This window comes from Alexandromys fortis, unplaced genomic scaffold, assembly GCF_014885135.2.
Source record: "Alexandromys fortis isolate MF-2015 unplaced genomic scaffold, M_Fortis_MF-2015_v1.1 scaffold_17, whole genome shotgun sequence".
NCBI classification, from domain to species: Eukaryota; Metazoa; Chordata; class Mammalia; order Rodentia; family Cricetidae; genus Alexandromys; species Alexandromys fortis.
In genome coordinates, this window is record NW_026067896.1 from 2,517,152 (window position 1) to 2,544,219 (window position 27,068).

The 27,068-nt window shown below is 46.7% G+C and overlaps 2 long non-coding RNA genes across 2 annotated transcripts in view; one reads left to right on the top strand and one right to left on the bottom strand.

The window, feature by feature from the left end:
• Window positions 1-20,343: 20,343 nt before the first annotated feature.
• Window positions 20,344-24,805, bottom strand: LOC126514432 (uncharacterized). Its single transcript, XR_007595571.1, has 3 exons — window positions 22,710-24,805; window positions 22,217-22,283; window positions 20,344-20,514 (listed from the first exon to the last, which is right to left on the bottom strand). It is a non-coding gene; the product is annotated as an uncharacterized lncRNA (long non-coding RNA).
• Window positions 24,806-25,456: 651 nt separating this feature from the next.
• LOC126514424 (uncharacterized) overlaps window positions 25,457-27,068 on the top strand; it is a 4,739-nt gene continuing 3,127 nt past the window's right edge. Inside the window, exon 1 of the long non-coding RNA XR_007595570.1 lies at window positions 25,457-26,300. This is a non-coding gene — a long non-coding RNA (uncharacterized lncRNA). The remainder of the gene's footprint in view (window positions 26,301-27,068) is intronic.

Sequence of the window (27,068 nt, forward strand, 5' to 3'; positions counted from 1 at the left end):
CTACTGTCTCAGGTCTTCTGTTTCTTCAGTAGCCATTTTTTTCTGCTACTTTAAACATCCTGAATGAGATCTTTCTGTGCTAGACGCCATCAGTGATTGCTAAAAAGTGCAGTGGGCGTGGCCTCTTCACGAAGCTTTGTTGTGGAAAGTCTCAGCCCTCCTATTCTGCTGCGTTCTAGAACAGATTTGCTAGGGACTCTGCCTGGCTGCAGCCTGTTATTATAATCTTAGCCGAAGAGATATAACTGCCTGAAATGATTAAATTAAAATGCAATTCAGCCTTGAGAATGTTACATGTCTAAAGGAATAAAACACACAGTTTCTCATATGTGGCTTCTCAATATTGTAGCTGTTTGAGAGCCAATAGCGTGCCTTTGTTCCTCAGAATAAGGAGGACTTATTCATCTCCACATTAACTCATCTCAACTGCATATTCACTGCCCACCCCCAAATTTGTGTAAGTTTTCAAAAGCCTGAGATACAAACGCCTTTTGTTGGGGAACGGAAGACGCCGAGCGAGCCTCGTGCTAATAGTTTCCTCATCCAGTCACTAACAAGAGCCACAGCCACCACTGGGCCTTTCTTTAAAGCCTCGGGCAGCAAATGAGACTTCCTAGCTATTAGTCTGGCAGCATTTCTTGCTTTTAAGATGGTTGAAGCAGCCAGTTAGGAACCAGTAATGGCTAATTCAATTGTTTTTAGTGTGCCTGTTTTAACTTTGTTGTATGAGGTCATTCCGTCAGCAGTTTTCAGCTGTTCTGTGTCCCATTCCCCGCCGCCCCCATGCCTTCAAGATGGTATAAACCTCCAAGTGGAGGGGTGAAAATCCACGGGATGGCTCAGTCAGGAAAAGCACTCATCACCAACCTGAGTTCAGTCCTCGAACCCTTGAGATGGAAGGGTGAAGGGTGTTCTTAGATGCCAACATGTACCCAGTGTTGCTCCTAAACAAATGCATCCCTTTGTTTTTATCCTTGCTTTAAGTAGCTTGGGAAGCTAGCGCCAACCAGTGTCTTGCAATGAAGGAACACTCTAATCTTGGACATTTGGAAGTGAGTTCTCTGAAGCTCTTGGATGGTTAACATTAGCTTGGAACAGCAAAGGCTTCTGGGAAGTCAGTGGTAGAGAAGTCGTTTAATGTGTTTAAAGGGTTCTTTGTTTTGTTAGCTTGGGACACAAGCTGGATCACCTGGAAAGAGGGGTCCGCAAATGAGGCTTTGAGTCCAGACTGGCCTCTGGCTGTGTCATGAGGCATTTTCTCAACTGAAGGTGATGTGGGAGGACCCAGTCCATCATGAGTGGTGCGGTCCCTGGAGAGATGGTCCTGATGATATGAGAAAGCGGGCTGCACAAGCCAGTAAGCAGCCTCCTCCACGGCCCTTGCTTCAGTTCCCTCCTCCAGCTTCCTACCTGACTTCCCTCAGTGAGGGACTGTGGCCTGTGAAATAAACCATCTCACCCTCAAGTGTAGCCAGGACACGGGGCTACACTTCCCACCATGCTTCCCGAGGATCTGCACGGGGACTCAGGTCACTTCTCTGACTTACTCTGTTTTTGATGCTTTCAGTAGTTGTAAGAAGTGTTGTTTGGAATCCCACCTCTTTGTCCTTTCTCATCCACTCCAGTAAACTCCTGGGGCGCTCTTTGTAGTTTCTTCATAGACAGATGAACTATTTCAATTTCTTTCTTTATGGCTCCCAGAACTTCTTTTGGTTGTTTTACTTCTTCAGCTTACTTTGCTAATTTTTACAAGAAAAGCATGTGTGTGTGTGTGTGTGTGTGTGTGTGTGTGCGCGCGCGCTCGCGCGCACTCATGAGTGCATGCATGCCAGTGCATGTATCTATGCATGACCATGTGGAGTGGAAGCCAGAGGTCAGCCTCAAGTACAATTCCTTTGTTTTGAGGCAGGGTCTCTCACTGGCCCAGACCTTGCCTTAGGCTACACCAGCTACGGAGCAAATCCCAGGGAATCTGTTCCTGTTCCTCCCCAGAACTGGGAGATTACAAGAAGGCAACTTTTTTTTTTTTTTTTTAAATGGATGTTCTGGGGCTGGAACTCTCCTTGGCCATTTCCCCAGCTCTTAACAGGAGTTTTGAATTGCCCTCTGCAACTGGTCATCTCCTAAGGAGAGCAGTATTAAGGCTTTTACTTTCCTTAAGATAGTGTCCTGCTGTGTTGCCTGGGCTGACTTTGAATTTGGGAATCTCCTGTCTTTGCCTCTGGGGTGCTGGGATTACAGGCCCATTGTGGAATGTTATTTTAACTAGGCAAAGATGTGTTACATTTGTTTATGCTGCATTTGTTTAACGACATACAGATGTATTGTTATGCCTGCCTAAGGCACCTGATTGGTCTAATAAAGAGCTGAACAGCCAATAGCTGGGCAGTAGAGGAATAGGCAGGGCTGGCGGGCAGGAGACTAAGTAGGAGGAGAAATCTAGGCTCAGGAGGAGGAAGAGAAAATGGGGGAGAAAGAGAGTGAGACATTCAGGGCCAGCCAGTCGACCAGGTGGCACAGGGTAGGACATATAGAAAGGTAAAAAGCCCCGAGGCAAAACATAAATGAAGAGAAACGGGTTAAATTAAGTTATAAGAACTAGTGGGACAAGCTAAGATAAGGGCAAGCGTTCATAACTCATAAGGAACATTCATAACTAATAAGAAGTCTCCTTGTCCTGAGCTGGGATCCGGTTTGTGACCCAGGAGAAAGCCTGCTACCCAGGCACTCCCCACTCCCTGCAGCCCAGCGCTGTGTTACTCACGTTTTCCTCACTGGAGTCACGCTCTCCAGCAGTTAGCAATGCCATTGCCCTCTGGTCAGAAGCCGTCCTGCTCTCTTGAGGAAGAGATGCTGAGACTGCCAGCTGCAGAGAAAACGGGTGCACACGAGTGTCTGTGAAACAACCCCCTCTCAGTGTACATGAAATTACTGATTTGAAGCAGATGTGCGTTACTGTCTGTCCTTGTCCTTTCAGCCCTTCCTTCTGTCTTCGTCTCATTCTGTCTTCTTCCTCCTCGTCTGCCGGACCCAGGTGTGACCACACCTACTAGAATGGAAGCCCGAGAGTGGGTGCAATCCACACTCCCCAGAACGGCTGTGCTATGCCGAGGATTGGGCGATGACAGGAAGTGGGGGGCGGGGCTTGGCCGGGTGTACAAAGAAGAATCTTATTTCCTCACAGTAGGACTCACGGGATTTGGGGGTTTTATTTTATTTTTGTCTGAGAGTCTAAGTTATGTTCTAAGTTTTAATTGCTGTGCCTAAGAGAGGCATGAAACAAGAATGTCTCTAATGTGCAAGTCCCTTGCGCCAGGACAGACCCTGAAATGCGGGAGGCTGTGGTTTACGGGAGACGCCAAGCCTCGTGTCTTCACTCCTCCAAACAGTGTTGTTTGACTCATCTGCCATCTGCACCCAATGTGCCTGATCACCTGCGGGCCGAGTCCCCGGGCAGGAAGTATGTCAGGATGCAGGCTTGCCCCTGATTGGACCTAGTGGGAAACACAGAGCCTTGTGGGTTTACCTTTATAAACCTCCACCAAACGTGACTCATGTGGCCGTTTTCTGGGAACTCTGGAATGGTCCTGGCCAGAGTCCATCAACTTGGCCAGTATTTAATTAGCGCTTGCTTCAAACTTGGCTCAAAAATTATGGTCGTGGTCCCATTATCAACTGGTGGGATTGACACAGATAGGAACTGTCCTAGACTTTGCGGTTCATGTGGATCTTTTATTATTTTTTTAAAAGATTTTATTTTTTGTTTCTATTTATTTTTTATGGGTGTGTGCGTACACATGTATGTGTCTGGCATGCATTTCCATGTGAAAAGATGTCCAGTCTCTTGGATCTGGTGTTACAAGTGGCAGTGTGCTGCGTGAAGGGGGCTCTAGGAACAGAGTTCAGGCCTCTGGAAAAGCAGCAAGTGCTCTTAACTGCTGAGCCATCTCTCCAGCCCCAGTTCACGCGATCTTCATTGTCATGGGTGTCAGTGACATGTAAATGAATGATCCACAGTTCAGTTTCATTTACAAGCCGGGTGCAGCAGAGCATGTTTGTAATCCCAGCACTTGGGAGGCAGAGCAAGTTCTAGGACAGCCAGGTTTACAGAGTAGTATACCCTGTCTCAGAAAGCAAACACAAAAACAGCACCCCCCAAAAATGTATTTACAAACTTTGCTGTTTAACTTCCCTATGGTTATCATGAAATAGCATTCTTCTTTTTATTCTTGTTTCAAGCATTTTAAGATGTTGAAAAAAAATAATCATAGTAAATCTTATTTTGCATGCCCCCACAAAACCAGAGAGGAGGTTTTAGTTCATGCACCTCTATCTTGGGCCAAAATCTCAAGATTCTCCCTTACACCACCCAACAGATGAACCACCCAGTAAACAAACAGCAAGCACACCATGTAGTAGGGCTGGAAGGCTTACGGCTGGAAGGCTCCTCATCCAGGCAGGTGAAGGGTCTTCTCCACCCAGCCTGAGAGGGAACAGTACCTTCGAGAGACAGAACTGTCTGATGTTTGGTGCCTGGTGAAAGCTGGAAAAGAAGGGATGCCGGGGCTGTGGACGTGGTTGAAATACCTGGCCTGGACCACAGCATCCCAGAGGATGCCAGCCACTCCTCTGGAAATGTCTGGTTTACTCTTCTCCCTCCATGGCTATGAGAGTGATTGCTCCCCTGGGAGGGATACAGGGATGCTGGAGACAGTGTCAGAAACAGGATTTGAACTCTGACCCAGGTGTGTTCAACCACCTCCCTTCTACACCAGAGGATGCCTTGTCTAAAACACCCCAGGAAAACAAGGTGACCACTGTCGCTATAACTTCCTTCTGCCGGAACCAAAAGCCATACCAAACAGCGAAAGCTTTTAAAATTCAACAGAACCCAGGAGGATCAGCAAACCCTCTGAACGGCTCACTTTCTTCACCTGCCTTTTATAAGGAGAGGGTTTTTCGAGCTTGACTCGTGGCTCAAGTGTTTGTGGCCCCAGCTCTCGCCCAAGAGTCACTACTCAAGTAGACCTGCGCAGTGGTGTCACCAGCTTTAGGAGAGATCGGATGAGCCCTGCTCTTCGTGTGGGTCTCACTGCTGGCAGCCTGCATGCAGTTAGCTGTTTCTTCATTCCATTAGCTCCTGGGAGTGGCTGCTCCCTGCTGATAACTGTAACAGGGGATAAGCAGGAAGCCGACAGTTTGGTTAGGATTCAGGTATATATGCAAATAAGATTCGAAAAGCACCACAGGAATTGGCAGAGTGGGAGCACAAGGGAGGGCGTGGCATTTGCAAGTGTGTGGAGATAGGCAAAGCTCGGGCTTCCAAGGAGCTGGGGCAGAGTTTGGAGGCAGCTGGCTCAGCCATTCCCGCAACTGATCGCTGACCAACATAAATCTTACCGCAAGCAAGAGAAAAAGCAACATCAACAACAAAGAATTTTTTTAATATATGCAAATGTTTGAGGGCAAAACAGGAAACCCAACGAGGGTCAAGGGCAATGCTTCCTTCCCAAGTCTTCGGTGTTTACTGCCGGCGGTCTTGGAAGTTTCCTGCCAGGATGTCCACCAGAAAGTGGAGCAGCCTGATCCAGAGTCGTTTGCCCTCAGGACTTCCCTTTGGAAGAAGCTGGTTTCATTCAGAATGTTCTCGATGGCCTTGGAGGACACCTCCCCCCCCCCCATCACAGCAGTACTCAAAAGGAATTGAGAAGGAAATGATTCGCTCGGGGTCTACAGGGGCAGCACGCGACCTTGAGGAACTGCCCTCCAGATTGCACAGGCTTGCTGTACATCACGGGTGGCAGGGCAACCGTGTCACACCAGGCTGCCTGGGGGTGAGATTCAGCTCCAGCATTTACTAGCGACGTGACCTTGTTCCTGGGGAAGATGAATGGTGTGGTGTGCTGCGTGCAGAGAAAGCATCACAGCATTCGGTCCAGGAGAAGGAAACAGATTCCTGCTAGTTCTTACTTGGAGGTGGTTCCTGGTGCCACTGCATGGTTCTCTAGCCACTGCCTGGTGTGGTGCCACCTAGGCTGAGTTCACAGACATCTCTGCGATATAGCCCCAAGTCAGAGAGGATGCTTTAAAGTCTAACAGTGCCTTGAAGTTAGGTTTCACACTTCTACACCCTAGTGGGGTTTATGTGAGGTGTATATGTAGGTCTTATATTATGTAGCTTCCACTATATAATCATGGAGGAAGACAGATCCTAATGATGACACTGTGTGGGAGTTAACGAGAGAAACAGGAAATTAACACAACTACCAACATTCCTTCTAGGTCAAGGCTATGCAGTAAAACTTGGGGCAGCATTGGCAGTAAGGCTAGAGCAAAGCAAAACAAATATAGTCTTTATAGACTTGTATTTTATAGCTTTCTTCCCATCCTCTGCCTAGAGCTTTTGGGTCATCTGGTATACCCGTTCTGATATGTTTTCATTCTTGATGGTGACCTTTGCCATCGAAAAATGCAAGCTAGCTGGATAGTCTTACTGCGGTGAAGCAATGGGTGCCTACTTACTGCTTCAGGGTTCACATGTCCCAGATTCTAGTTTCACTTTTTTTCTAAAATGTCCTCTCTCTCTCCAAGACTCTCTTGTCATCTACAGACCACTAATTAGGTGGTCTTGGATAAAAGATTATAAACGAAGACTTTTGTTTCCAGACACCTAGACCCAAATCATCACACAGAAACTATATTAATTACAACACTGTTTAGTTTATTAACTAACTCTTACATCTTAAGTTAGCCAATTTCTATTATTTTATATTTTGCCATGAGGCTTGTGGTTTGTTAACTCTTACTTCTTGGGCAGCTACATGGCCTGACTCCACCTTCTTTCCTCCTCTGTCTCTGTTTGGATTTCCCACCTTGCTATATTCTGCCCTACTATAGGCCAAAACAACTTCTTTATTAACCAGTGGTAATAAAACATATTCACAGCATGCAGCAGGGAATCCCACATCACAAGATTGTTAGGCTAGAGGGGGGGGGGGGAATGGAAGAGACATATTCTTCCTCCTGAGCCATTTATCTGAACATCCTTCACGTGCTGCATAGTAGGGCCACAGGATATATCCCTGGGAAAAATAGGCAATTCCCAGAATACAAGAAGTGTCAGCATATAAATAGAAAAGGGTTATCTGCAAGACCCTTCTCTTGAGAGAAGAGGTGGCCCTATTCTTGCTAACCCTACAGCGCAGTGTGAGGGTGTTCTGTTGAGAAAAGTCCCATGAGCAGAACAGAGCCTTCCCCTTGTGGAGAGCCAACAGGCAGCACTGTGATTCCATGCATGATTCCACAGGTCCCTGGGAAAACAGAGGAAGAAGAACAGATTAGGAAGCTGCTCAAGGACCATGATATCATTTAGATCCAAAATGTTTCCCCCATGTGTTCATCTTTTTTTCCTTCCATGGTGCTATGAGAAGGTAGTGGAACCTTTAAGAGATGGGGCTCTATGGGAGGTTAAGCCATGTCTTAAGGGACTGTGAGGCTATGGCCATACCATAAGGTGAGCATCTTGTGCTACCACACACCCTACGATGATGCACTGCCTATCAATATAAACCCCCAACCAACAAGGTCAGCAGGAAGCACCTTCCAAACTGTAGACCCAAATAACTGTCTCCTCTTCATGAGCCTATCAGTCACAGGTATTTGTTACAATACCAGAAATATGGTTAGTGTGGCTTACACAAGGAAGAGGTGCCCAGACTGTGCCCATACGTGTCAACAGTGTCAGGAAGAGGTGCCCAATCTGCGTTCATACATGTTAACAGTGTCAGGAAGAGTGTCCAAACTGCGCTCATGTATGTTAACAGTGTCAGGAAGAGTGCCCAATCTGCGCTCATGCATGGCGTAGGAAGTGCTGGGCACGATTCTGTGGGTGCAACGTGGAGTGGAGGAGGCTAAGAGGCCAGGTGTGGGTGTGGAAGAGGGAAACAAGCCACAGGGCAAAGTAACAGCTCTTATAATCACCGCTGATTGCAGAGGGCAGCAGGGCGGTCTCTGAGTTTGCCAGCCTGGTCTTCACAGAGAGCTCCAGGCCAATCAGGGCGGCTGCAGGACGAGACCTTGTCTAAAAACACAGCAAAAACAGACAACAACAGCAAGCAGTAAAATCTCAAACTGTCCGACAGTGAGCTATGAGTGTAACTGGGTTAGGTGTTCAAGCCCACGAATCACTACTGTTTCCCATCAATAAGAATTACATAAGGGCTATCACTCTGATCGATAACCACGGTTTCTGCTCTTTACAAATGGAAGCTGTGCGACAAGAGTCGAAAGAAGGCAGAGTACGTTAGCGGCACCAACAGACTGAACTCTCAGCTGAGAGACTGCCGTCTACAGATGTGGCTGGAGATGGCTTTCAGCCCATTGTCGCTAGAAAGGGGACATTTGATATGGATCTGGGAAGACATGGAGAACTCTGACAGACAGCTAGGGATTAGCGTTTCAAGCGGGGAGTCCATCCAAGACAAGCAAAGAGGGAGAGCTGAGAAAGGGTGGCTGAAGATCACAGAGACGTCCACACTAGAAGTATTGGTTTGTTTTCCATTACTATAATGGTATGTCTGGGACTAGGTGCCTCATGAAGAAATAGGTTTGCTTTGGCAGGTGGAAGCCTGTGTCGTCTGGTCCTCTCTCTCTGTCTCTGTCTCCCTCTCTCTCCCCCCCTCTCCCTCCCTCCCTCTCTCTCTCTCCCTCTCTCCCTCTCCCCCTCTCTCTGTGTCACAGGGTCTCAATATGTAGCTTCCCTGGCCTTGAACTCACTATAGTTCAGGGTAGCACAGTTCTCTTGCTGCAGCCTCCTGAATGCTGGGATTAGAGGGGTGCGCCACACCGAGCTTTGATTTTAGCCTTCTGTTGGCAGAGTCCTGAGAGAGCACAGAACACGACATAACAAGAGAGAGGGAGCCTATGTGTGTGTCTCTTTTTGTCTCCTTTTTAAAAGCAGCCAGTATTCCATCATGGAGGCTCCACTTTGCCAGCTGATCTTAGTTTTCACTTAATTTCCTCCCCCCCCCCCATTTCTTTATTTCACAGGTGGAGCGTAAGCCGTGGTACAAGCATGGAGGTCAAAGGTCATCAGTTCTTTCTTTCCCTCTGTGGTCCTGGAACTCCAACACCAACTGTCAGACTTAGTGGCAAGTGTGCTCACCTGCTAAGCCATCTCTGGTTCCTATCTGTACCCTTTTCATACCTTATAATGTGACTTATCTCCACACATGAGCTCTGCCAGGGCAGGCTAAAACAGCACCTGGGGACAGAGGCTTGCTTGGATTCGCAGAAAATGAGAAGCTGGGCACTGCAGGTCTCAGAGTGGGGAGGTGGAGAGGTCCAGCTAGGACGGTCAGAAGGGGTTTGTCAAATCTCAGTGGGACAAACTGTGGAGAAGAAAGAAAGAGTGAGAGAGAAATCCGAAAGCATTGTGATATGAGAATAAACTGAAGAGAAGTTTATTTATTTATTATTTATACCATGGATTAGTTTTTACTTCAAGGAAGAGAAAACCCCCACAGACAACAGAGTTAGGCAAAACAGAATGGGCTGGTGTGTTTGCTCTGCCAAGTCTGCAAGGCTCAAGAACCCTAGGCTCCTGGCCCTGTCTTTCCTAAGTACATCCTGCTGTTGCTAGGCCCGGGGCAGCCCTTGTCTGTACAAGAAAGCAAGATCGAGGAGCAAGGGGTTGTTTTAAGGTAGAGCATTTTGCTGGAGATGTAGGTTGATGGTAGAGTCCTGCCTACCACACAGAGAGCTCTGAGTTGTCCCCAGCACCCCAAGCAAACACGCTTAAATTCATTTATGTTTATTTTATGTGCATTGATGTTTTGCCTGCATGTATGTCTGTGCGAGGGTGTTGGGTTTCCCAAGAGCTGAAGCTACAGACAGTTGTGAGCCACCATGCAGGTGCTGAGAATTGAACCAGGGTCCTCTGGAAGAGCAGTCAGTACTCTTAACTGCTGAGCCATCTCTCCAGGGTCTTCCATTGGATACCACTTCATCTCAGAACTTAATAATATGGCCACATCTAGCAAGGGCAGCTGGGAAATGAGGCATCTTGAATCCATATTCCCAGCCAAGGAGTTTGTCTTGGCCTGGGAAAGAAAGAATGGGTACCAGGAATTCACTGGCTTCCTCGTCTACCATGCCATCAAATCAAAAGAGGAAGGACAAGTGCCTGTAATTTATAGGGGCAGAAAATTATTCTCTGGATCTTCATGAAAAAATAATTTTCAAATCAAGTTTTCCATCCTAGAACATGTTTCTAAACTGATTACCCTGGAGACTGAATAGCCTTACAGATAATGCTGGCTTTGCCGCAACTGGCCAAGGCTACCCCTGCCGCTGAGAGGGTTGATGTGCCCAGGTCTTCATGACCCTGCTGCTGTTAGTAACCCTGCCTCAGAGCTGCTCTTAAATGGAAAACAAATTCCATTATCATAGTGTTGTTAAATGCAGTTGTTAACCACAGCCCGACTGTCTGTGGACCATTTCCAGTCCAGTTATTCTTGCTCTTTGGTGAAACAGCCATAGCCCCCAGCTCCCCCACATCACAGACATCCAGTGGTCCCCCTTTACTGGGTACCTTGCCCACCAATGCCTGAAGCATCTTCTTAAGCTGCTGCTCACAACAGAGACTGTGCTCCCTCTGTGATTAACGCGTCCTGCGTGGACTGCCTTGTGTGCTTGTATGGGGTGCTGTGGACAACTCAGGGCTCTGTGGTAGGCAGGATTCTACCACTGAGCTGTCTCTCCAACAAAATGTTCTACCTTAAAACACCTCCTTCATCTGGCCCTCGAAATCCCCTCCTACCAACTCTGAGAGGCTACCATGACTTTCTGGCTCGTGGGGGGCAAATAAGGTACTTTGTGTCCTCTGCCTTCTGTTCCTGTCTCTGGGCGATTGGTCCATTCGCTTAATACAATGGAACTTTGTGTTTAAATAGAGGCAGGTTTTCACCTAGAATGTTAGGAACTCCAGAGAAGTACCACAGCTGTGTTTACAGGTATTAAAATTTTACTGATAATAGTAAACATATATTCACTACTACCCAGTGGAAAAAACAAATGTGTCTTTTTCTGCGGAGCAGTAGTGAGTATATGTTTACTATTATCAGTAAAATTTTATCAGGTAAGGACTTGGACGTGCAAACAAATGTTTCCTCTTTCACTGCACTGGGGTGTCTTGGCCTCAATTATATCAGCTGCTTTTTAGGCTTTATTTATTTACCTTTGTTTGTTTTGAGATGAGGTCTCTCTGTGGAACCCTGACTATCTTGGAATTCATTGTGTAAATAGGCAGGCCTTAAACTCATGGAGAATGTGCCTGCCTCTGCCTCCTGGGTGCTGGGATTAAAGACTTGTGCCACCATGCCTAGCTAGACTTTTTTTTTTTTTTAGATTTATTTTATTTCGTTTGTCCGAGTGTTTTGCCTGCACTTATGCCTGTGCACCATGGGAGTGCCTGGTGCCATAGACCTACAAAGAGAGTGTTTGAACCCTGGGACTACAGTTATATAGGTGGTTGTGAACCAGCAAGTGGACCCTAGGTGCTGAACCCAGGTCCTCTGCAAGAGCAGCAAATGCTCTGAACCAGGGACGCATCTCTTCAGCTCCCGGGTTCTATTTTATTAACAGAGGGAGGTTTCCGGAGTTTCATTGCCATGCTACGTTTCCACAGCTACTGTAAGGAATTTGTTCCAGAAGACGAGTTCCTGTTTCCTCAGAGCTTCCGTTCCAGCGCAGCGGTCCTCATTCCTAGCTGATTCCGCTCTCTAAAGAGCATTGACAATGTTAGGGACACTCTGGGGTGTGGGGCACGACTATCACCTACAAGGTGTTACAGTTTCAACCCTTGCTTCTACCATAGCATCTGCGGGGTTGCAGCCCTGGGCTCTCACCTGGACACCTCAGGTCCCCCCATATGCTACCCCTGCCCTTCCTCACCCGCTTCACTGTTAAGACGGTGATAATCATTACAGCAGATGCCGAGGCACCAGGCACCGAGGGTCGGTTCCATCTGTCCGGCAGAGCGTCTCTTCCCTGCAGGCCTCTCTGTCCCTTCTGCTGTCCCTTGGCTGGTCAGGGCGCTGGCTATATTTAGTGTCCCTTCTGTCCTAGAGCCCAGCAGCAGGCGCTCATGCCCATCAGGGTGCGGTCACTCCCTTGTCCTCTGTATGCACCCAGAACTTCTGAGTCATCACAGAGCGGCACCCGCTTGGAATCTTGGACCGTTTCTTGTGACCAGGTCTTACCTAGATTTTCTTGCCCTACTCTGAGCAGAATTCATGGGGGGACCCTGGTTCTGCCTGCCATCTCTTTCCTTCTCCCACATACTTCAACACCTTATTCTGAGGAAGCAGATCCCCACCCCCTTCAGCATCCTTCCTCTTCCTCTCTCTTACCCCCTTCCCAAGTCTCCTTGGTGTTCCCCAGTATGCCTTGCAGAAACCATAGCTGGGGGAAAGAGACAGGTGCATCCCTGTGACTTGCAATAAGCCATCTTAGCTGTCTTGGTCAGTGAGAAAGAACATGTCCCAAGGAAAAAAAAAAATATGGACAGCACCTGATGAATGACAATGGAGCTTGTCTTCTGGACTCTGCACACACACACACACACACACACACACACACACACACACACACAGTCCTTAGGAGGCCTCAGGAGACCAACACATAATTAATTTCTTTTGTGGGAATCAACCCTGGAGAGTTGGTGTTTCGAGAGTTGGATGTGGATCGTATAACCATCCCTTTCCATATTTTTAAAAGTCACCATGCTACTTGAAGATTCTTTTTTTTTTCCTCTGCAGATTACATGGGCTATTTTCAAGCTTGATTAACAAAATAAACAAATTCATTAAATATTAAATAAAACAAAATTAAATAAGTGTGTTGCTGCTTCTGCTCTTTGTAGACTATCTAATTAATATTCAATTTGTCCTAGCTGAACATTTTAAAATTTAGTTTTAAGCTTTCAAACTCGATCTGCAAATGTAGTTATTTTGTTTGTAAATACAGTGATTCTTATATAAAAATAAGAATATTTTCTCTGTTGTTTCATCCAGGGTGTGTTCACAAACTTAAAAAGATACAATTTCTTCAAACCCTGGATCTTAATTTTCTAAAATGTCTTCAACAATCTTTACAAATTTAATATCTTTTATTTTTAGAAATGCCTGGTGGGACAATGTTTTAAATCTAACAGAAAAATCTTTCTATAGCTGAAGTAACTCCTATAATAAACTTGGCTCTTATGTGTAACAAGCTGGGTCCTCTTGAATATTCAAATGCTGTTCAAGATTATTTTTACGTGGGGCTGGAGAGAAGCTCCGGTGGCTAAGAGTGTTTACTGTTTTTGCCAGGAGCTGGGTTAAGTTTCCAGCACCCACATTAGGTAGCTCACACCACCTGTCACTCCAGTTCCTGTGAGCTGACTGTCTCTTCAGGCCTCCACGGGCCCCTGCACACAGAGAGTACACTGTCTGTAACCGTGGGGAATTTTTCTGGATGGCAGTATCAGAGTAGCAGATGAACACACGGAACAGACTGGCTGGACCTAGTGCGTCACGAGAGGATGAGCATGCTGTGTCTCTCAAACGTCAAACCCTTACCCTATTTTTATCATGGCCTCTTTCACTTTTAACACGTGAGTTGGCAGATCTCGGCTTCTCCCTTGGGGTATAGCCTAGCTTCTCTTTAATCGAATTTTCCGTTCCTTATTAGTTTGTAAATCTCATTTGGTTTTACCTTCTCTCTTTCATTGTTACGGACGTTAACTAGACTTTCCCCCTAGAGCTCAGAGCCAAGCTTTGTTTCCTAACTTTTGCAATTACTGTGGCCAGCTGAGTGACTGAGTTCAGGCCAGTGTGTGTGTGTGTGTGTGTGTGTGTGTGTGTGCCAATGAGGAGAAAACAAATTTTGATTTGTTTTCAAACTATTGTCAAAGCAATTATTCATGTTTTAAAGATCGTTTGAATTAAATTGCCACTCACGTCTATGTTGTAATTTTAATGGAAATTCTTCAAGCTACTGATAACTGTAAAAACAATTCTGAAAATTCATATACTGTTAGTTAACACTGTGTGTTCTGCATCCATTCTGGTGACCACCAACCAAAGGAATGTGGTGCTCAACCAGTCACCCCGGCCATCATGAAAACCAGACCAACGTAAACTCTTTCCTACTGTGAACTAATGCTATGAGACATGTACAGCTTTTTAGACAACTTTTTAGGCACCCGATAAAGCAAAAAATCAGTAGTCCATTGGCACTTAAATCACTTACACTATTCATGAAAAAAATTAAACTTATTGGTACAAACATCCAAGGCTCTAGAATCCCCCATCCTAGCAAACAGGAAAAGGCTTGATACATAAGGGACCAAACAAATGCCAGCCACCCAGGTGCTCCTAGGGAGACTGCAGATGTGTTCAAGGGATTCGAGGGAACATTTGGGAACATAAGTGTCTTGTTTTCCTTCTAAAAGGAATAAAAGTCTTAACACTTTGGAGGCAGGTTAGTGTACTCAAGACAGTGATGAGGCCCCTAGTTTGTTTTTTTGTTTCTCCCGCGCTTCCTTCCTGCTCAGCCTTGGCATTTGAGGTTGCTAATGGTTACAGGTCCTTTTTGTTTTGTTTTGTTTTGTTTTGTTTTTAGGACTGTCTTCAGGCACACGCTAGAGGCCCCGTCACCAGTTCCCTTTCCTCTCCTCCAGCACCTGGTTCCCTCCTGTGCGCCCCAGCTGCCCCAGGAAGCCTTTTCATCTGTATGAAGTGACACACAGTAGATTTTGAAAATAAAATTGGTGAACGTATTTCTTTCAGCATGAATTTATCTAATCCACCCCCCCACACACACACACACTCCCAAATGTCAAACTTTAACCTCTGTTAAGTTTCCACAAAAAAGAACATGTGGATGATAAAAATGGGCTTGAGAGAAGAGAGGAGAACGGTGGGACGATTCGGTGTAGTAAGTCAGAGCAGGGGTCTGTGATACCCCCCCCTCACCCCATACAGCTGTGTTAGCAGGAAGCCTCCGAGAAGCAGTCCCGGCAGGAAGTGACTTCTCAACCTGAAGCGGGCTGTCGATGGTGATTGTATTTATCAGCTCGGGGATGGGACCAGGCCAATGCTAACATCACTGCAGTCCTCCCCGCTTTCCTAGTAACAGGATGGCGGTCACGAGAAAGCCACTATCGCTCCGGGCATCGCACCATCTCAAGGGGAAAGAAGGGAGGGGGTCACAGGGCCAACCCTTCCCCCTTTTGTCAGTAAAGCAGAACCTTCTGTGTGTAGCTCAGTCACACGGTCTTTCCTGGTCACGGGGAAGCCAAAATAGAGCCCGTTGAAGGACTGGCGCTCTCTACGTGAGATCCTCTATGTGAGATCAGAGAGGGCGAGGCTGGTGTGGCCATACCAGGAGAATGACCCAAGAAGATGGCTAGCTGTACTCAGGCATTCCTTTCATCACAAGGGATTCTTGAAGCTAAATAATGCTACCCAGCATGATTTTTAGAAGCCTGTGTTCACCGAAGAGCCATGACTAGAACTTTACGTGTTAGAGAAAAATACCCTTCTGCTTTCTATCCTCCCTGCTCAAACCTTCAAATAGTCCCACTGAATACTCACAGAATGTTGCTTTACACTGTGTGAAGATGTGTCCCTGTGATTGGTTTAATAAAGAGTTGAATGGCCAATAGTTAGGCAGGAAGAGTTTAAACTCAAGTTTCAACTCTTGAGTGGGACTTCTGGGGACAGAGAGCTCTGGGAAGAAGAAAGGCAGAGTGGCCAGGCAGACCCTGAGGAGGCAGGATGGGCAGAACAGAGTAAAATACTGAGTCATGTAAAAGGATGTGGATTTAAAAATATGAGTTAATTGAAGCTATAAAAACTATTTAGGAACAAACCTAAGCTAAGGCCATGCTTTCATAATTAATAGTAAGTCTTTATGTCGTGTGTGTGTGCGAGAGAGAGAGAGAGAACTGGCGACACAAATAAAAATCTGGCTACAGTGAAGACTTGCCTACATGGCTTAGGAAAACACTCTGGATTATCTGTGAACTTGGATGAAGAGAATCCTGCAGGTTTCCAATAAGTAGGTTTATAATGGTCCAAGAAGCGCTTGGATTGCACTTTGTTACTATTTTGTAATCTGTCTATGGATGTATATGATGTGTATATGTGGTGTGTGTGCACATGTCTGGTGTAGACAGGAACATGTCACTGCTGAGGGTCATGGCATAAAATCAGAAGGTGCAATTTAATATTCAAGGTGTCAACCCACCAGAAACAAACTCTCTGATAGAGGAATCTCACTTAAGCAAGGTCTAATTGATATTAATAATGTTAGTTTATACAGAGTTTTGATGAATAAAATGAAAGCAAGAGATGCTACTTAAGCCAGGGGTTCTAAGCCTTGGAACACAGCTTAAGAAAAACAACTGTATTTCTCCAGCTTCTAACATAGCCGTGTATGACCAACTGATGCAAAACTTCAAAGTAGCTTTAGATTAGACCAGGTGCCTTGCTCATGAGTTTTAAGATAAACTATTCCTAGAAGAAAAAAAAATCTTATTTATAAGGACATATAGTAAACTGTCTGATCTGTTGAAAAAGTATGAAGCAACTTAATTGCTGTTCCAGGTCTGGCTGGTGACTGAGGACCAGGTCTGGCTGGTGACCGAGAATGGTGATTAAGTCTCTGTGCAAATTCTTAACCTCAGTTTTATGACCTTTGTTCAGATACCACAGGGATAGATTCTCTATCTGGCCAGGGTTGCAAAATATAAGCCCTCAGAAAGAGTTAAAACTTTCCCTTTTTATGGTCATGGGTTACCTACAGGGCAGAAAAATATATTTTAGGATTTAAAACACTTTTTTTACTGTCACTGTCCCTTGGAGAGTGCCCTAGGGATTTATCTGAGCTCCTGCCCACGCTCCCTGCCCTGCAGTTCCCTGCTGAGAGAGGCCTCTCAGTGGGGCACTGGCTTCATGTTGCACCCTCTCAATACATTTGTTCCTTGTAAACAAACAGTATCCAGTCCAAAAAAAGTCCAGCTTTTATGACTGTTAACCACAAAATGTTTTTAAGATGTTTATACACTTAGTAGTATTGGATCTAGCACACGATGTCCTTAATTCTCTTAGACTCCTTAATAGTTTAGTTTTATAAGGCTACTCTATAGATATGATAACAAAAAGACATCTCTTTTTGCGGCTGTGGGTTGTGGCCCACTAATTAGGGAGCTGACTGCGAAAAAGTGCCCCTTCCTCGCTATGTGGCGATTTTTCTGGATTTATTGCATTATAAGCTGTTGGAATGACTGTGTTTCTTATCATTTACTTAAAGAATGATATGTGACCTTCAAATGCAATGCCTCAAGGATTTGGGGGATATTTAAGCCGTGAAGAACAAGGAGAATTCAACACAAGAGCATAAAGAGAGAACCATGAGGAAAGTGTGTGCGTGCTTGTCTTTCCCTAAACCCCTTAGATAGAAAAGATTTAGTTAGGACTTGGTCTGGGAGCTGATTCTCCATAGTCCAAGGTATGCCACCCCCCAGGTGTTGGGGACGAAGGACAACTTTGAGTGTCGGCCATCACCTTCCACCTAGTTTGAGACTTTGAGATGGGTGTGATTGCATCAAACAGAGTCACAGAAGTTAGGAGAGCCCGGGTTTAGTGACACAGAACAGAGCTGCAGAAAAAGCATAGGGCAGCTGGGCGGTGGTGGCGCATGCCTTTAATCCCAGCACTCGGGAGGCAGAGGCAGGCGGATCTCTGTGAGTTCGAGACCAGCCTGGTCTACAGAGCTAGTTCCAGGACAGGCTCCAAAGCCACAGAGAAACCCTGTCTCGAAAAACAAAACAACAACAACAAAAAGCATAGGGCTTGCGGTCAGGAAACTGACCGATTGGAAAGCCAGCCAATCTTTCCTGGCCTCACCTCCTTGTCTGTAAAGAGAGTGTGTAGATTAGAGAAACCCAAATTGTTGTCTGCATTCTGTATTTGAAGACTCATTCTCTGTGGTTATTTCGGGTGTAAGCTAGCCGGGCAGAAGGGACAAACAAGCAGGCCCTTCTCCTACAACATTTGTGTCTTTTTATGCTCCCTTGTCCTCTTCAACCTCCCACACCCTGCTTGCCAGACTTGGATCTGGGAGCCTTGCCTCTGTCCCAACACCAGCAAGGATTGTACCAGGGGTGGGCAGGCATTGTGCCAGGGGTGGGCAGGCATCGTACCAGGGGTGAGCTGGCATTGTACCAGGGGTGAGCAAGCATTGTACCAGGGGTGGGCAGTCATTGTACTAGGGGGGCAGTCATTGTACCAGGGGTGGGCAGGCATTGTACCAGGGGTGGACACGCATCCTCCAGGGAAGTATCCTGCACTGGGGTTGCTACTCTAACGTTTTCACAGGGATGGAAACTTGGTCTGTGCCCAGGAAAGCCAGAGACTGTTCATCACTGGGAACCTACAACTTCTAGCAGCTTTTAGATGAATACAGTCTTACTTAACATTGAGACAAAGGGAAATGCATCAGAACTTGCAAGGGGCTCACAGTCACACTGACTGGGGTGAGCTGCCTCTGTCTTACAGCTCAATCTTATTAGAAAAAAAAAAAACACAACAAAGTGGTTTTGGTCATAGATGGACAAATTAAGAATGTCTAAAGCACTCACGTTTTTCTTCTTTTAGACGTTGCGCTCACGCTTTTGTTTCCATTTTTCTCACTCTAACTCGTCCACTCACTGCACTGTGACCCCCACAGGAGCACAGTGGCACAGGAGTCCCAGGATGTGTTCAGGGAGTTGGGCTGTGGGTCTGCCCTGGTGGGGCTCTTACGAGAGACCATCAGTAGTGCAGACTGATCTGCTCATGGCTGGCGAGACGGTCCAGCCAGTTAAGAAGCTCGCTGCCAAGTCTGTGGCCTGTTGGTTTGATTCCTGAGGCCCATGGTGGAGGAGAAAAACAAACTCTGCGAGTCATACACACACACACACACACACACACACACACACACATACATACACACACGCGCACACACACACACACATACGTACACACACGCACACACACACACACACTAAGTAAATGTAACAACAAATTTTAAAAAGTATCATTTGCCTCCCAGAGGTTTTTGTGAATGGTTGAGAGTATTCCTAGACTAGAGAATGCAAGAAAGAAAAGTATGTATAGTATTCATTGTGTTCTTAGCCCTGGTATTCATGAGTTTTGCCTCTTCAAACCTCAAAAATCCTCAATGGCTTCCCACTGGCTACAGAACAAAGTCCAGATTCCTTGGGATGCCATTCAAAACTGCTAAGAGCAAGGCTTTCCTGGCTCCCAGGGTGCCTTGTGAAATGTCGATCTTGCTGGTTACAGTATGGCTGGAGGGCTGTTTTGTTTCCCACTGGCCCGGTGACAGGGTGTCGGAGCGCCAGCTAGAAACCCGGTAACAGGGCTTCAGGCCCTCATCTTCGCCTGTTTTTCTACCACACTTGCTGGAATTTCCTCTCCTGAGCGTCACAGAAATGGCATAAAATCCAGAACCTGGCATCGTTTCGGAGGCTTGGGAACAGACTGCTGGCTTCATTCGCCTTCCAGATCGCTCCCTGCTCCTGGAATAGCCTCCTCACTGTCCATCAAGAAACTGCTGCGGTTCTCCAGGCTCTAGGCCTCCTCTGTGAAACCTGCTCTTCCCTCCCAGCAGGCACGGCATCTGCCCTGTTTGTCGCGTTCCCGTGTTACAGGCTGCTGTCTGCACAGGTTTCTCTCTCACGAGTCAGTGGTTTCGGGATTTACTAGGGACTCACAGCTGCATCCTTACAAGACTGACAGGGCTGGCTCACCGCAGGTGCTTCTGCTGAGTAGGAACGAGGGTGTAAGTGGATTCCCTAAGGCAAAGCCAGGGGAGCCAACTGAAGACGAGATTTGCTCACCTCCTTTGCTGGGGTGATTGACACATGATTCCAGTGAGGTGTGGCTCTGACATTCCAGGTGTGCTTAAAAAAGGCCAGCTCCTTTCTAACAGGGTAGTGGCCGAGAAACCCCAACCGTCAGCGTTGGCAGAACCACTGGGACAAGGGTGCAACGGTCCTGCACCCGAGGAAGCATCACGCTCTTAATGAAACCTGACTCTGTCTGGGTTGGCAGATGCTCTGAACAGACCTTTATGACTGGGCCTCATAAGGAGCTATTGGGTCTTAGCTCGTTAAAATAGGTGTCAGCCATAACCACAGTGAAGTGACGTCTGTACGGCGTTCTGCTACATAAAGACGTTTATTACCGAGCAGGTACAAACAGGCATGTGACTTGCTTTGCAGGCTCGCTGGAAGTCCCAGGCCTTTGAACATCGCTGGCTTCCAAGTTCCGACAGAAGTGCATTTGACAGCACTTTGTGGCCTGAGTAAACTTTCTCCTCCATCCTCCAATTAGCAGAGCGGAACAGGGACCGGGTGCCATCTCAGGTATGGCGGCGGACAGCTGGCTTGACCTCTGACCCTTCCTGTTTGTGTGAGACCAAGTGAGCTCGTTCAAAATGCCAAAGTCCCATTCCCAATCTCTCTCTCTCCCTCTCTCCCTCTTCCCCCCTCTCCCACGTTGTACTCAAAGGCAGGATCTCCTTCAGGTTTACCAGAAGAGCTACCTCCCCAGCACCCCCAAATATGATTTCTCTGCACACCTCTGTAACAAGCCTGAGGCCATGCCCAGCCATGAGATTCACATGCGGTTTTAAATATTTTTAGTTAAATGACAATGAAGACTTGGAACATGTCCCTCTGTCTCTCTTTTGAAGAGACCCCAGCCATGTCGCGCCCATCACTACGTCCTGCCTCACCAATGGTCCCAGAGCAGCAGAACAGAAGAATATACCTTTTCCCATAGCATTCTGTAAATCAGACATGTCACAGAGGTTTGGGGCAACAGTTGAGTCAGAGGGATAAGCCTATTGGTTTGCTTCCTATGTATCTGGATAGGACAAATGGCCAAGGTGAAGAGGTCATGGGCCTTTGGTTCTCCTGGTCAGACCTGAGATTCTGTTTCTTTACCTCCCTCCCCATTTCAAGCACATGCCTTAGAAGCAAAAGCTGTATCAGCGGAGGGATGGATTCAACTGTGCTAGGTCCTTGTGGATAGAATTGCATAATTATACTAGCGAACAGGACTGCCTCCCTCGGCTTCCAAAGGTTTTAGAACAAAGCAATACCTCCTAGTCTTCTGATTTCCCTCTGTGTTTTTGGTTTGGTTTTGTCCCGTGCCCCCTCCCCGCCTCTCCCCCACCCCACCACCACTGCCTGCCGCGTCTGCCCTTCTACCGGCATTGTTGTTTAGGAGAACTAGCATTTGTGTTTATAACGGCGTGGAAGGATAAGGAAAACCCCAGCGCTCATTCCGAGGTTACATAATGGCTATTAGGCCTCGGGAGGGGCCACCACAGGAAATGACTTGGGAACTGCAAAGACAATACTTTGGAGTGTCTGTACCTCCGTTCCTAAAATTAGATGTTATGGAGAATTTCCTTCTTCCTAAATGCCATAATAGCAAATTGTCTTAATAACAAGGAAATCTACCGGGGCAGAGGCAGGACGGGGGAGTAAGGCACACCAGAGCCTGGCCAGCCTGAGCTATAAACTACTCAAACTTTACTGAGAAAGTAATCTCACAATCTGGAATTTAATAGCAGAAAACGACAAGCATACAGCATTTGTAAGTGTTGATGGCTAAGCACTGAGTGTTGTGCCTTTAGACGCTAATGACTCCACTGGGAAATGTCTAAGGCCAGTTCTAAGGCAAAAGGCGTTTTTCTGTCAGCTAAGTTATCCAGACTGAATTTCGTTCTATTTGAACACTTAGCTTTGAAAAAATATCTTTCTTACCTGGATTGCAGAGATACCTGAGTGGTTAAGAGGCCTGGTTATGGTGACCGAAGAAATGGCTCAGTGGTTAAGAACACTTGGCTGCTCTTGCAGACCCAAGTTCAATTCCCAGAACCCACACTGAAGAGTTCACAACTACTTATAGCAACTCCAGCTCCAGAGAATCCAGTGCCACCTTCTGGCATCCTTGGGCACCCGCGTGTACACGGTGCACATAGTACACTTACATACATATAAAATAAAAACTAAAAGGAAAGGAGCCCTTGCTAAGCAGTCACGAAGCTGGGAGTTATGAGCCTAGCATCTGTGTAACAAACCATAGGGGCACACCTGTAACCCCAGCTCTGAGGAAAGCTGGGACAGAGGAGTCTCCAGGGCTTGCAAACTTCCAGTTTAACTGAAAAACAGACAGACAAACAAACAAACATGAGCTCCAGGTTCAGGGAGGGAGCCTGCCTCAGAGGACTAAGCCGAGAACAAGAGAGAAGAACACCCAGTGTCCTCTTCTGGTCTCCACATGTCCACACCCAGACACACACACACAGAAAAATAGATAAAAAAACAAATACTAAAATTACCCTATGTATAGTCATTGGAGGATGTTGCAGAAATAATTTTTGTTGTTCCCTGTTGACATCTAAAAAGTTTTATCTTACAAAATAAAACTTAAATTTCCCAGATGGAAATTCTCAAGTCCTGCCCTCTGAGGAAAGCCTTAGTGTTCTGGACTGGGCCTGTCATTACTCTCTCTCAGTGACTGCCGGCTCTTCCCACCTGTCTCACTGTCATGAGGATAATAGTTCCATAAAGAGCCCACACCCACCTTGGCTGACACCCTCGTGGATATTCTCGGGAGTGAGTACATTTCTTTACAGCCTTTTGAAAAGCCTGTGAAGGACTCAGCAGAAGGGTAGATGTTGACCTTCTCCCCGAATAGCCCCCCGGGCTGTTTCATCTGCTGGTCAGAAAGATGAGGTCAACATCAGAGTGCTCACCTGGCCTCCAGTCATATTTATTGTGTGACACGGATCTTATCAGAAATAAATGGCCACAGGTTTCCCGAGAAATAAAAAATAAAAACAGACTGTTACTTTGATGGTATTTGTGGGCTTTTAAAAGGAACTTCTTCCCAGTAAATTACCAAGCAGACTCTACTTAAAAGGAGGCTTTCCACCCTAATGCAAACTGAACTGGGCCCAATCCATTTTCTTCATTTCTAGTGTTGGGATTCAAGATAAACTTGTTTTTCTTTTACTCTTAATGTTGGAGCTAAAATTCTGTATATCAGGTCCTCAATCCTACTGACAAGGTGGATGAGGTGTCAGGGAGAGCTAGGAAGGGACCTAGATCAGACAGTTCTGAGTTGTCCTACAGACCAGTCGGAACCAGACAGTTGCTATTGGAAGCCCCGCTGGGAGGCAATGAGGTACTTAGACCTCATAGCCCTTGCTTCTTCTCTGCTTCAGGAGAGAAAACAGTAATGGTCCGGGCAGGGCCCTGGGAGTCGGCCCATGAATAAAACATTCCCTCTTTAGTGCATCAGATCTATGAAGTGTACTTTGGCTGCCTTTTAGAGGACCTTTTGGCTCTTGGCACTTCTCTGGTTCGGGCAGACTACTGGGCAAGTGGCCTCTGGTGGTAGGTAGATGGTGGGTTTCAGATATGGCTTACTGAGGCCTGGGGCAGGTTTCCTCAAGCAGGCGTCCTTGGTGTCCTTTTGGGACGGTATGGTAGTATTCTAGGAGGCTGTGTGGATCCCTTGAGACACTGTGATATGATTCTGCAGGACAAGGACCCTAGTGGGTGAGAGCCAGAGGCCTCATGGTGGGCAAGAGACAAATATGCCATGCGGGCAGAGTTTAAGTGAGGCGTTTTACTGAGATAAGGGGAATGGGGGAGGAAAGAGAAAATGAAGGGAGAGAGAGACAGAAGCCTGCTTGCCTCTTCAGAAGAAGTGTGGAAGAGAGCAGGAATGGGCGGAGCTTGTCTCTTAAAGGGAGCTTTTGCACCTGCATACCCACTATAGTGACATAGCAGCCCCGGGACCCTGGACTGAGTGCATCCTGCCAGGTGACAGGGGACAGCATCATGCCTGAGTCCTAACACACAGCCCAAGGGAAGCGTAGTAAATGTGGATCCTCTTCCCCACTTCCCCTGGAGCAAATCCTATGGGAATATCTGGAGTGTAGATGGAAAAAGACCAACTGACAAACCAATCAATGCAAGAAGCATGGTGGATCCTGGACTTTCCAGATCTTGTCAAGTTTATAACAGACACAAGAGTCACACAGCATCTTTCTGAGTTGCAGCAGACTGGTCACTGTTCAAAACCCTCCCCTCATCTGCCTCAGCCTCGCCCTATCAGGTTCAATGCAGATGAGAGTTCTGAGGTGCTTGGGTGTTAGAATCCCTTCAACCTGCTTGGTAGCCATGCTGGGCTCCCAGAGCCTCCTGCTTGGCTTGCCAGTTCCCCTCCCTGGAGACCACAGAGAGAAGCAGGAAGACACTGCAGGGACCATATTGCGGGAGGAGGATCCTAGGGGTCACGCCACAGGTCCTCAGGAGAATTCACCACCACACTTGAGGCTTCTGACCTCTCCGTTCTCACGAGTTCCATCTGAGAAGCATGCTGGCTCACTCAAGTCCTGGACAGCTCTCCGCTTCTGTTTACTGTCTCTACTAAGTAAACGGCAGAACCGAGTCCAGGCTCGGGGAAGCTGATTCCAGGACTCAGTACTCCACAACCAAGATGTCAGATTTCCCCTGGTTCCTTCTCTTTTTTTCCCCTTTCCCTTTCCTGTTCTTTCCCTTGACAGCAGTCTCAACTTGGATCTGTTAAAATATTCTAAATGTTGTGCTCTTACTTGTTGATATTTTGTCTCAAAATCATCTTATCTTTAAACAACCAGAATAATAATATCAGAATTAGTCAGCTTATATAAACAAACTTTGTCCTTTGTATTAGAAAGAACTAAGTCAGAAGATCAGATCGTGCAGTCTCTTCCTGTCTGCACAGAGGCACTGAGAAACCCTCCGAGGTCGTCAACCAACTGGGAAAGAAGCCGGCTAGTCCTGTGTTTTCTAAGTCCTGTGTTTCCTAAGTCCTGTGTTTCCTAAGTCCTGTGTTTCCTAAGTCCTGTGTTTCCTAAGCGGTCTCCACGGCTGAAGGGAAGCAGAAAGTTAATCGTTTCTTCCATTACAAGAAGACAGGCTGAGAACCTCTTCTAGAAAATTCAGTGAACAGTCTAGATTTGGGTGGCCTATACTCTCCAGAGAACAATTTCTGCGTTGGCTAAGCACTGTCATACAACACACACACACACACACACACACACACACACACACACACACACCTCTTTCCATCTATCCTGCTATAAGAGCGATATCTATATGTTTCAGAAGCTTTAGAAAATACAGGAGGAAAAAAATCACCTATATTTTTACCATCCACTGGAAATTTTTCTTTTCGATTCGCACACATAATCCTAACACAATGTCTGACATTGCGAGTCTTGCCACAATATTTTAAGGAAACAGCCCTGGTGAGCAAACCCACCTCTAGCTCACACACTAGCCGTGTGCAGCAGCTCACACACCAACCGCGTGCAGCAGAGTACCTGGGGGCAAGCTCAGCAGAGACTCGACAAAGAGTCTAAACAATGACAACGGAAAACGTGTGACTCTAGCCAAGGTTATCACGCCAGTCTAAACAAGAATTTTCCCGGGTGATTTCATGTTTACGGAATAACTCCAGTTCAACAGTGATTTCAGGCTACTCTCAGAAAGGACAAGAACTGGTCCCACGAGGAACAGGGACCTTCAAGGACTAGATCAGGACAAATGCCTGAAATAATTAAGCGTAATCCTGCCGTTATTCAGATGAAAGCACAAACGTTCTGAGAGACAGATCTCATCTCTCAGCGCCGAGGGCTGTGTGGAGAAAATGGAAATATTCTGTGGCTTGGGACTTGTGTCTATGAAGTGCACGCTGTTGACAATGGTTTTCTTATGACCTGGAGAAATAAACTTGCAAAAGCAGTGGCCGGCTTTGCTTGCTAAGTGCAAGGCTTGAAGCCAGAAGCGCCAGCGGGGCCTCCTACGCTATCTGACATTGCAGCTCTCACAGACTCGCTTCTCAGGCTCCTTCCCAGGAGAGCTGTAAGCTCTGATAAGGTAGCCTGGCTTTGGGGTGGTGAAGTTGGGAGGCTCAGTTTCTCACTGTCTGAGTTTCTCGAAGCCGTTTCCCGATGGTGTATGCTTTTTGCATTAATGCAAGATCTTCACAGACGAAGTCCCTGACTGAGCATTTTGAAGGCGGTTTTGGCCATGGCTTAAGGCATGATGCTGCTAAGATGGAGTTCATCAGTGTTCAGCTTGCTGGGGCCCTTCTGAGAGTTGTGTGCTGTTATCTCAGGTAACAGAACGCTTCTGGAACTCCAGCCTACGAGCAATTCCTTTGAGGAAGGGAAAGGTTGCAGGTCCATAGGCCATAGCTCCGACTCTTGCAAGTGTAGAGAGACCTCAGGTTCTCCTTTCTCAGTGACTGCTTGAAGTTCTGGCCATGAATGAGCAGGAATAGCAGGAGCCCAGAGCCAGCGCTTGCCGTTATGGAGGAAGAGGTTTTAAGCTGGGGAGCGGCGTCTCGGTTCCCATCAGAACCACGTATGTTATCAGTGGGGCAGCTGTGCAGGAACAGACTCGACTTTCCTGAGTCTGGGGATTTCCTCCTGTGATGTTTTGGCTGAGAGCCTTGAACAAGAAGAAAAGACAGCTCCTTTGTGCTTGGCGATGTTGCCCCTTAAATTCTTTGAGAAGGCACGGCTCGGGTCCGTGTTCATTCATCTTCTGTCCATTTGGGAAACCGCTCTAAAATGGACTCAGATTAGAGAGATGTTCTTCCTTTCATTTCTGACTTTACAGATTCACTGTCAAAATTCATCAGTTTGAAACGTTCTACTTTTTTTTTAAAAAAAAAATCTTTTTCCACAGACAAATAAGGTTGGCGTGTTGAGTGCTTCATGCTTGGATTCCCCATTCCCTGCCCCATCTAAATATTATTTTATAGCCAAGTGGTTTGCAAGGTTAGGCTCACCCAGAGTGAGCGCTGGAAATGGAAATGGCCTTATAATCTCTGTGTTTCACAGATGTGACTGTAAGATGACGGGGGGGGGGGGGGGGGGGC